Below are 11913 nucleotides of genomic sequence, written 5' to 3'. Positions count from 1 at the left end.
TTCACGTTAGAACAAGCACCAAGGTTCCTTTTATTTTTTGATCTCATTAGACTTTGCAAATTTTTATGTCTTGTGGACCTTAAAAGAAAGAAGTCACAGAAGTCTATTGCTATATTGCAAAGACCATAGTGTTGTAACAGGACAAGTGTCTGGGATCACTTTGCAGAACTGGGAACAGAACTTGCCTTTTGTCTTTCAGCAAGATCCTCCATCCATCACTGCCTCTGAAAGAACAGTTAATGGATATATGAGCCCTGAATTCCTGCTTCTCAGGTCTATACCTCAGTGCACCCTCTCCTAATCTAATAGGAATTTCAATAGTCAAATAATTATCTGCCTTTATAAGGAAAAAAAAAAAAAGAGTATGCAATAAGATAGGGGAAGCTGCTCTTACATGCAACAATTCCATTAGAAATATTTACATTTTGGAAGTAGCTTCTTGTTCAGTTTTCAGTGTGTTATTTATAAAGATGCAACTAGACTGACATTCCTCTGGAAAACAGTTTATAAGGCTGTTCTACACTAATATGATCAGTCATATGCTGTACATCTCCTCTTCCTACATATAAATTATTCAGAACTATTATAGCTGAAACTGAGAGCAGATGATTTTATTTCTGTCTTCTGAAATGCTAGAAAGGATTTGGTTTAAAAAGAAAGGGATGACATCCTTTTGAGGTTCTAGGAAACAGGGATCAATTGTGACTGTCAGGCTTACTCCTGGAGAAATGGAAAAATTGGTTAAAAAGATCTCTTTTAGTTAAAAATCTTAGCAGAATTCATACAAAATATTTAAGCTTTAGATCTTCCTATCAAATATAACAATGAGTACATCAATGTTTATGGAATATTTTCCTAGGATAACTCTATCCTAACTGCCTTAACTGAGATGCTGTTAATGTGGCTTTGTAGAAGAAATTTAACCTCTTGCACTGACCCAAAGACTTAGGTCCTTTCACCTGAAAACATTGATTTAGTCTATAATCAAGGGGTTACTGATTTCTGTTGCATACAAATACACAATTCTGTGAACTTACAGTCTGTAATTCCCTCAGGTGCCCAGGTTTTGTCATTAAATGACCTTGAATTGCACTTCCCAGGAGCACCTGGGCTGAGGAGCAATTTCTAAACAAATAAATGCCTCCAGATGTTTTGGGGTTCTGGAGGAGGTGGGTTCTTTGTGCCTTGGGATGAAATTTGAAGCTCTTGGTGTTGGGCTGCTTTGTGCAAGCTTTCCCCTTTGTTCCAGTCCAACATGAGGTTAAGGTAAGTCTTATTTGTGTTTTCTTCTAGAACCGTCTCTAGCAGGCTTTACTATGTTTATATGGAAAAGCCAGTCATTTTCTTTGGCATGAGTTCAGTTTGTGCACCTTGTAGCTCCTATACAGCACTTGCTTTCTGGGGCTCTTTGCTCACTGGATGGGTGGAGCTCTACAGAGCTATGGGCCATTTTATCTTGATTCAGCTGCATGGTCTGGACTGCAAAACATTTAATCTTTTGTTTTAGTGATCCTGAGGGAGTACAGTACCTGTAGAATGCTTCTGTAATTCCTGTTTTGACCCTGAGGCCTAAGTTTTGCCCTCCATGAGGGGTTATATCCTCTTAATGTGATCTGTGGTAGTGTGGCCAGTGCTGCTATTCCCAAATTGTACTCTAAATACCCTATACGTAATGTTTTCTAGATAAGTGATCTCTAAGATCCCTTTCAATCCAAACCATTCAATAGGTGTATGGTAAGGTTTTGTGCTTTATCCCAAGTGGTTTATAGGAAATGGTGTTGATACAGTCAGATAGAAATGAGCTGGGGATGTTGTTTTGTAGTGCTGATTTGAATGACTCTGAGCTGGCATTTGGCAAACCAGCAAGGAGCAGCCTGTAAACTTTTGGAAGAGTGTTCAATAAAATTTAGTAGCTCAGGTTGGTGGTCTGTGATACTGTAGGATGCCATCCTAACTAAAGATGGTCCTGGCCATAAAGTTTGTGTTTGGATTCAGTACAGCCTGAACTTCAGAGATGCTTCATTTTCATGTGAATCCAAATATTTTTGACAGTGTGGGGTGCTTGCAGAATCATGTAGAGGTGTAATTTCCAATTTATTTTCTGTTCTTTTCCTTAAAAGTCTGAACCCAAATATTTTTTCCTTTGCCTCCTCTTTGTATGCACTTATGCAGAAAACAGAAGTGCTGCTTCTGGCAAAATCACAAGTTTTTACAAAGTTGTATCTGTAAGAAGTTTCTTCCTGTTATTTTGTTTAGTGCGAAGAAAGAAATTAATTCTGTGGTGGCATATAATTTGTCCTCATTAGCAGGAAACAGAATTTATATGACTCAAAAGCTATTTGTTAGTCTAACACACCAGCCTAAAATTTTAGCCACCACTGATTGTGCATTGTTGACTTGACAGCAGAAGTAACCATAACTTAGACTTAATGAATGCTTTCATGCAGGATGCACAGTCCTCCAAGAGTCCTTATTTCATACTATTTAATGCTGTGCTGAACAGTTGAGTTTGATAAAGGCTGAAACAGTCAGAATTATGCTTCTATTTGGATTTTAATTTTTAAAGGGGGAAGGCAGATGGTATTGTTTTACAGAGAGAATAGCCCAGCGTGTCCTGCCATATTAAAAGTCTCTTTGAGCTCATCTGATACTGGTCTTTGAGTTTTGTCTCTGCTGGTTTCCTCAGCATTGTCTTCAAATTGCATATATTAGTTCCCTATCAGAATAACTTGCAGGCATGGAAATTGGCCATGTCCTGTGAAGGTCACTGAAAAATTCATTCCCAAATAGGCAGCTTTTGTACAGCACTGATGCTCTTCTTGGTGCCAAAGCCTTAACTTTACAAATGGACATGAGTTGAAAGGCAAATGCTAATTCAAAGCAGCAGCATGTCTTTGGAAGTACAGTCTCCTTGTCTAGTGTCCAGGAACAAATTATATTTAAATCATTCCCACTCAAGGGATAACTTGTCTGACCAAAAGTTAAAGCATGTTTCCTAAGGCTATTGTCCAGATGCTCCTTAAACACTGACAGGCTTGGGGCATTGACATTTTTCTTGGACACCTGTCCCAGTGTTTGACCTCCATCATGACAAAGAAATAAACAGGCTCACAAGTAGAATAGAACAATCTGATGATTTCCTTTCTTTTTTTACATCTTCCCCATTTTTTTCCTGCATGTCATCTGCCAGTAAGGCTGCTTGCTTCAGCGTTTGCAATGGATACTAGTCTGCCTCTTATAGATCTTCTCTCCAGAGTCCTTTAGTCCTTCTAAGAAGATGCCATCTGACTCTCCCCACCTGTGGTTTCCTGGCTCAAACATCTGTTTTAAAAGCTGTTGTAATCTCAGTATAGATTTGCCTCCAAAGAGACTGAACTCCTCTCTCATAAATCTTTCCTGATGCTTCCGCATCCTTGCTTTTTCCCCAAAGCTCAGGCAGCAATATCTGTTATTTGCTCAGCTCAACCTCCTAGATAAAAGTTCAAAGCTTTTGTTGTTGGCACAAATCGGTTTAAATGATGTGATTTTAAAAAACCCCAACAAAAAAAAAACCTCAAAAATCACCAAGAAAAAAGTACTTTGTTTCATGTTTGGTGGATTCCATGCAAGTAGATATAAAAAAAACCCAGACAAAAAAAAAAATAACACTAGATCTGATTCAAAGGTGTTGGCCACCATCATTGGCTGTGCAGGAAAAGGCAGCAATTGAAAATCTCATTCCTTGCAATACTGCCAAAGGTGATAAAGAATCAATTCTTTGAAACTGAAATCCCATTTCAAAACTTATTGTGGAGAGTTGATGGGCAGTTAGAGGTGGACCCTACTGTGTTGTGGGAAGAGGAGAGGGAGCAGGCCAGTGAGTGACAGTGGAAGTGTGTGAGTGAGGGGCATCTAGGGAAACAAGTCTGGAGCCTAGAGAAAAGCTTTCTGCCACCAAGACAAATTCATAATTGCAGTGCACATTGCTGGGAGGTGGTTGGTGCTCTTGAGGAGTAGACTGGAGAGTGATGGAAATGCCAAAACAGCAGCAAATTTGTTTTCCTGGCTGCTAGAAAGCTTCTCTATGTTTACCCTTCCTTGGTGTGGAACTACAAGTCAGTGCCTCTCATCTGGGAGCTCCTAGTGGTGGGAATAGTTATGATAGAGGGCACCAAGCCAAGGACCTGGGCTGCACTTAACCCAGAAAAAAACAACAGGAAAGAGAGTGAAGTTGAAGTATTGTACCCAGATTTCTTCCCCTGGTAACCCCAGTTATACCACCCGTGGTAACCTGGGGTGCTCACATAGAGGGGAGGACCAATTTCAGTACAATAAAGTAACATTCAGTGTAAGAAAAAGTATTAGGTACTAGTTTTTATTTTTTTAAATATAACTGCTACTAAATATTATGAGCATTCTCAATGTAAAGGTTTTGCACCTCAGGAATTTTTGTGAGTTGACTTCCTGTTAAAAACAGAGCCATATGGATGATGGCTCTCTTCAAAGTGATGTGAGATTTATTTAAATGTTCAACTGGTTCCTGAAAGAAAAATGGTGTTGAATTTAAATGCATCATGTCTCCCAGCATTTCCAATGTACACCTTGACTTCTGTTTCAACTGCTGACTCTTGTGAGAGAGATTAAAGTGGAGAGAGAGAACCTCCTACACTTTGGAAGACCTGTCCTTTTTCTTCCCTGCTCCCCAGAAAGGAACTTCTTTGGAAAACCTAAGAAAGGCATAATCCATCTCCATATCAAAAAGTATGTCTAGCCTGTAAAAGTGTTAAATTATGTGTAACAGTGCCACCTGCTGAATCCCAGCCTAACACCTTTCTTCTCAAAGGGAAAGTGGGTCTTAATGAAATGGTGTTGGTTTTGATTAAGGCACAGGCACATGCCCTGCCTGTTTCTTATGTAGAACACAGGGTATAACATGGTTTAAAAAATCAAATTAAGTATTCATCTTCAGAGCATAAGATTTGTTTCACTAAGTGTTTCATAAGGCAAAGCCCTGGGAAATTATACCAAAAATGGGTTTGTCTGTTGTTAAATTGGCCTGATGCATTTTTCACAATTATTAGCGCTGAAATATAAGAAGAAATAAAATTTGAGTTGCAGTGCTAGTAGTAACTTGTCTAGAAGATGCCACTGTTCTCAAGTTTCAGATTCCCTGTTGAATTTATAAATTTAGAAATATTTGATTCTACCAAGAGCATTGTCAAATGAGTCTGAACTGAGACAGGCAGTCATTTTGTGGAAGTCAGTGAATGCCTTTGCTGCATTCAGCAGTTTGATAGAACAGCCCCCATGCTGCCTAGAACCACTTCACTTTTCTGAAGCCATTATAGGCTGAATTCTACCCACCTTATTAATAATTAATATGTCTTTAAATGCTCCTGGTACTTTTAATGGGATGCAGATGCGGGACAGTGCTGTCGAGAGTCTGTATGTGAAATGAGCTCCTGCTCCCAAGGACCATCCTGGGTGATGTCAGGTGCTGCTGCTGAGTTTGAGTAACCCCCATGACAGCATCTGGAATATGCACTCCAGCACCCCTTGCATGTTACCTTGTATGTTTCTGCATCATATCACATATGGAAAGACCTTTCTGTTGTGCTTAAATCTACTCATGCCCTTCCCTTACCCCTTTTCTACCTGGTGCAGGGTTAGCCTGAAGGGGCTGGTGTGTTTGGTGACCGTCCTCTGCTACATGCACAGCTTTACAAATGCCAGGACCAGTGTCCACTCTTGTCACAAATACAGCTTTGAAACCTTTGGGAGCTAAATCCAGCATGTGAAACTGTAACATACTGTGTACTTCTGGCATTAGCTGGCAGGAAATGTTATGCTAAAGAGCTTGCTGTGGAGCTGTCTTAATTGGGAAAGTAGAAGAGAACACAATGTAGTGGACAGACTCATGTAAAAGCATCTAGCAGTAAGATGCAAGATGCATGCCTCACCTTTTCCACATCCCTACAACAGTCTGAAGAACAACAAGGAAAAAAAACTCTCAGCACATGGCAAATACAGTTTTGTTTAATTAGAAAACTAAGCATGCATATTTTAGACATCAAATTCATTCAGGAATTTGAGATTTACCTGGCTGTCATAGATAAGATGCACAGGTATTTTTCTTCTTCGTGCCCCTGGCTCTGACATTATGGCTGTGAGTGTATAAATAGAGAGATGCATTCTTGTATTTCCATTTCCAGTGTGAGCTCTGTGTTATTGGCCTCAGTGTTTCTAAGCAAGGAGAAAGGGATGTTAACAGCCATGTAAATGAAACTGGACACAGGCTTAACAAAATGCGACAGCAAAGTAAAGCCACTGACTTTGTTCCATCAAAAGATACAAATTTCCCATACTCCAGCAGAACATTCAAAGTGCCAGCACTCTCAGAGCTGTTTTTGCTCTGTGATGTGCTCTAACAGTCAATTTGTTTAAAGGGGAAGAAGGATGGCATTGCAAATGCAGCAAATAAAACATAGCAATGCTGCAGAATGAAATTCTAGCAGAAATCCTCCTGCTGGAGTCAGACTCCCAAAAAAACGACCATTCATCCTGGCTCTGGATGGCAGCAGTGGCACAGAGCAGAGAACCTGTTTTCTTCCATTGTGGAGTGCAGACAGAGGTGGAGGCACTCTTGTATTTTGTCACCTGTGCTCAATACCTGTGTGCTGAAGTATCTGATAAAAGCTTCAGAGGCATCTTGAGAACTCTGTACCATGAAATAGATACTGCTGGCTGCAGCCTGGGCTCAGCTCAAACCCCTAGATGAACACAAAGGATTTCTATATATTTGTTATAATAAAGATGGTCTCTAACAGCTCTGCATTCACAGCTGCAAGGAAGCCATAAGCTTCTGTGCATTTAATAGTGACACTGCTGTGCTAAACTACTTTCTTAAACCCAGGCTGATTCTAGTGACTTTCTCAATCAAACCTTTTGCCTAAATGTCTCCCAAAAGGAGCTCTGGAGTCTGTACTGAGCAGTAGCTGTGTTAATCAAACTGCTGAAAGCAATACAAGAAGTATTGCTTATCTAAAGGACAGGGCAACACAGCTTCTGTACCCTGTTTTTAGCTTGAGAGGGAAATTGAGAGTAGGACTAAGTAGCAGATTAGCACAGCACACTCCAGATTTAATTCTAAGGAGAAGAATTTTGTAGGGGCACACTGAGGTTGTTCATGCTTGGGAGCTTCTGCCTGTTTGTCAGTGAGGATGAGGAATCACAGAATGGTTTGTGAGAGATGCCTTAAAGATCTTTTAGTTCCAAGCCCCTGACATGGGCAGGGCAGATCTTCCATAGAGAAGCTTGCTCAAAGCCCCATCCAGCCTGGCCTTGAACGCTGCCAGGGCTGGGATAGCCACAGCTGCTCTGGGCAGCCTGTGCCAGTGCCTTGGAGGGAGCTGCTCCCTTGGCAGGAGAAATGAGAGGTGAGAAAGTCTTGGATAAAGTCTGAGGAATAACAAGGCACAGGCCCAGGTGGTCTTGTTTGAGATACCAGGAAAAACCACACTTTGGGAGAAAGGTTAGCACAAACATTTGTTAAGAGATCCACGATCTGAGGTAGTAGACCTAAAAAACGTATTTACAATGGCGAAACTAATCCTCAACCTATGAGCAAAAGCATTGGAGATGTTGCTTGGTAGTTTCCATTGGAAGCAGGAAGAGCAAACCACTCCTGTTTGGTGAATTTGAAAGGTGTTTGGTGAAGAACGAATGACTGGAATCCACTGTAACCTTTCTGTAGTGCTGTTATGAGTCCAAATGCACAGGGCTCAGTGGAGAATAAAACCCTTTAAAATTATTTCAAATCTCTTTTCTAGGCATACTTTTATTGGGAACATTAGGGAAGAAGGAAATGCTATGCTTTTCAGAGTAAAAAGTTGAAATTCTTCCCTTTTCACAGCTGAACATTTCCTTCTTCTATCTCTGCTCAGTCATTAGGTGTTGGGTCTTAAATTTATCCTGTCTCCTGGAAGGAAAAAATATCTATGTTCTGTAGAGAGAAGGACTTACTTCTTTGATAGTTTTACTTTAAAAAGGGATAAGGGAGAGACTTGCAACAGATTTGAAGTGTTAAATATAGCCTTGGACAGTATGTAGGTGGTGTCAGTTATGTAGCTTTTCTTAATACAAGTACAGAGCTGAGAGGGATAAGATGGCACAGGAGCAAGGTGCTGTGGAGGTGGTCATGCAGCTGAGAGTGTTTTCTAGCCTCACCATTTGTTGAGCTATTTGACATCTGGGTTGACCTTGAGTACTTTGTCTGCAAAGCTGATATCAGGTTTGGAATTGGACAATATTTTATGGACTTGGTAGATGTACTTGGAATAAAAGGAACTTATGGTGACAAAGACTTTGGAATTTGAAAATCTATCAGGGTTCATTGAAAGGATTCTTTTTCTTAGTGGGGAAAATAAAATGAAATTTTAGGTGGTTGTGAATATTTCTCTTACAATTAGAAAAATCCAATCTTTAAGAAAATTGGTGGAAAATTACTATTACCACAATGCAGAGAAAAAATGTTTATGTTCTGTCAAAAGCAATGACTGCTTGTTTTGATTTTGTTTAGATTCATTGCACAACAATATGGAACAGAGGTCCCATTTGAGCCCATGACCCCTGGGGTGGAGTGCTGGGGGTGTCTGTGCTGGAGAACTGTTCCTTCCCAGGGAACTCCTGATGATGCCAGTGTGGGTTTTTTTCAGCTGTGCAGACCTGGACAGAGGGGGCAGAGTTGTTGGACAGGCAAATACTTCCAGGGAACAGCCAGGAATGTTCCTGCCTTGGGATGGAGAATGGGTTTGAACCTGGAGCCTTTTCTTTTGTGGTCTTTAGTCTGGGGCTTTTGGGGCTTCTGTAACACAGACTGTAGATGGGGTGAAATTTTCTGTTGGTTTGTTGGCCTCATGTTGTTTAGTGGTTTCTGGGATTTTCATAATTGGGAGGGAAGCTTTCTAAGGGCACCAGCAGTGCTGCCTGTGAGTTGTTCTTGGCTTTTTGCACACAGACTGATTTGTATTTGTTCTCTTTACAACCTGTGGGGGTAACCCAGAGCAGGCACAGGGATGTGCTGGTCATTCACCTTTTTGATCTTTTGTCAAAATACATTTAGTGAGAACAGTGGGGTGTGAGGAGCACATTTAGGAGTCTTTCAGCAGGTCAGTGTCAAAGGGGAGAGAGACCATTGTTAGGCTCTATCACAGTCAGTGGGAAAGGGAGAAAGAACAGCCTACTAAGAAACTGTTGTGTTAGACCTCAAGAGATGAGCTCTGGGACTGCAAAATTCTCTTACTGAATTGATGAAATAGTAAATGAAAGGGGAAGCAAAATTTTATTGAAATTAACATGAAGTCCCTTTAATCATCAAGCTTAATCCTCAGTAGAAAAGGACTCCAAAATTGATTTAAAATCTCAGTACAACTATCCTCTCTAATGTGAAACAGAGATTCAAGTAAATGAATGATTTGCTTAAAAAATTCTGACTAATCTTGAGAACATTAAAATTAATATAAATGTGTGATCTCAAGTTCTATCCATTTTTGGATCCCATTTCAGTAAGTGCATATAATTTGGAAGGGGACCTAAGCCATTTTGTGTGTAAGTGTACAGGGAATGCACTCCAGTACCTTTAATCAGAATGTCAAAGAGACATCAGCTTTGCTGTTTCACATAAGGTATGGAAATATCACCTGAGATGAGCTGGAATAGAAGGAAAGGATACTCTAGAGTGGAAATACTACAGTTTCCTTCAGGGTATGAGGGGATTTAAGCAGCTGTTTCCCTGGGGCAAACAGCACCTGTGAGGCTGTGAGAGCTCCTGGCTGTGTGTGCTCATATTGTAACACTTAAATATTGCATATATGTCTGAAACTCTCTCAAGGACCTTGCTGTGCATGCCAGGATCCACTGGGATAAGAGAGACCATCTCCCTGTACCCTTGGCTTTGTGGAGGAATGCTTTCTGCCTTTCTCCCTCCAATAATTGGCTCTTTGGACAATTCATTGCTTCTGCTGAGGAATGTTGAGACAGATTAGGGACCAGATTGCCTTAAGTGCTGTATATCATTCTAAGTTCAATTCATTTTATATCCTGTAAGAAAAAGTAAATTAATTTCTCAGTTTGGAGATGATGTGATATTTCCTGCTGAACATCAAGAGGAATCAGCTATGTGTATTTAAGATACTGTCATCATAGGGTTAAAGGTGACATGAGGACACACCATAATCTTAAATATTAAGTAAATTTTGTATAACAGAGATAATTACTCCTCACAGATGCCTGCACTGTTAGCCCAGTGCTTTTAGTCAGACTGAAGTGTTTAGCCTTTGGAAAAAGCAGATGTGTCACAGGCAGAAAAGCCAGGATATGCCTCCCCCCTGTGCCTGCAGCACCCAGGAACACATGAGTGCTCTGATGCTTTAGGGCTGGAGGTGGAGAAACCAAAAGAACTCAAGTGCATCTGCTCAACTGGGAGGAAAACAAATTCTTTGTTAGCTCTGGCAGATGATCAGCCCCTGAAATGAAAGAACTGATTACAATAATTTTTCAGAAGTTGAGCTGAATACTGAGGAAAATCAAGGGCTGCTGTTGCTTGCTGTGCCTTGTGGCTAAAGGGCCTGCCCAGGGGCATTCCTGGATTTGCTCCTGCTCTTCCCTTCCATTTCCAGGCTGAGTAGTGGGTTCAAACCCTGTTCTTTAGTCAGACTTCTGGTGTTTGATGATGCCAGCAGTGGTGGCTTTATTGCTTCTCTGGATGATGGAGTTGTACTGGTCCTGCTGTGGCTTCTCCCCTCTGCCTTCATCCTGTCAGACCTCTGAGACCAGAACTGCCCTGTTTCCTACAAACTCCTGTCCCACCATGCAGACTTCCTGTAGCTGAGATTCTCCTGTGTATTTCTGTGCTTTCTGAGGTACATGAGAAGCAAATAAAGCAGGCAACACTTCTTTCACAGAATTAACTATTTACCTTTGCATTTGTACTTTTTGGAAAACAGTATATGTATTAAATTAAACTGCTGTCAGCTGAAGTGAAATCACTTACTGCAGCTTGTAAGGGATTTTACACATCCTTCTGCAAGCCCAAGAATTAGACATCTGCTAGGATGAGGGTTAGAGAAAGTGATACCAAACACTAAATTGCAGAATTTGGGGAAAGCCTGGAAGATGATGTTGAAGCTTCTGAGTTCTGACGTTGTTCTTCTGAGGAGCAGGGAGGGTATTTAAAATTGCTGTCTCTCCTTCTGTCCAGGCTGCCAGATGTGGACGGGTTCCATTGAAGAAGAAAACTGAGTATTTGTCACAGACTTTTCAGTGGACTCCTGTAGATTGTGGACAGTGAATGTGCCATACTTGGAGAAGGTGTTGGATCAACAGTCTGGGGGAATGGAATGTCCTTCCTTTGTTGCAGGGACACAGCAGAGCTGTTGCAGTGCCAGCTCCCCCATAATACCCAGTGACCAATTATATTGCTGCTAAACCAAGCCACAGTAAAATCTGTGTCACGCTTAAAATGCTGTAACAAAAATGTGCGGTCAGCTGTATCAGAAACCTTTGCTGGATCAATAAATAAGGCTCCATAAATGTGGACAATATCCAGAGAAATCATACTATCATTCCCAATGCATACAGCTGTACTGCAGTAGCTGGTCTGAGCATGGACCTGCATCCAGAATGAACAGCAGCTGCTTAACTGGTGTATAAATCTCCTGTGAACACATGGCTGTGTGGGTGACACTTAAATGAAGAATGGCCAGGGTAGATGTGACCTCTTGTGTAATTTTGTGAACCTTTAGGATAACTGCTTGTCATGTAGCTTCTTCCTGATTCAGTCTGAGGGTAGGATTTGTGCTTTCATGACTGATCAGATGCAGAGTGTGACTGTGGCATGTGAAGGGTTCAGCAGCAGCAGGTGCCTGTTTGTCAGAA

The 11913-nt window shown here is 41.0% G+C and overlaps 1 long non-coding RNA gene across 1 annotated transcript; it reads left to right on the top strand.

Moving 5' to 3' along the window:
• The first annotated feature begins 1140 nt into the window (after positions 1-1140).
• Positions 1141-11568, top strand: LOC132077976 (uncharacterized). The gene is made up of 2 exons (XR_009419215.1): positions 1141-1266; positions 11237-11568. It is a non-coding gene; the product is annotated as an uncharacterized LOC132077976 (long non-coding RNA).
• Positions 11569-11913: the final 345 nt, after the last annotated feature.

The sequence above is a fragment of the Ammospiza nelsoni genome, chromosome 11 (genome assembly GCF_027579445.1).
Source record: "Ammospiza nelsoni isolate bAmmNel1 chromosome 11, bAmmNel1.pri, whole genome shotgun sequence".
In the NCBI taxonomy this organism is placed as follows: Eukaryota; Metazoa; Chordata; class Aves; order Passeriformes; family Passerellidae; genus Ammospiza; species Ammospiza nelsoni.
This window is presented reverse-complemented; position numbering and strand designations above follow the sequence as displayed.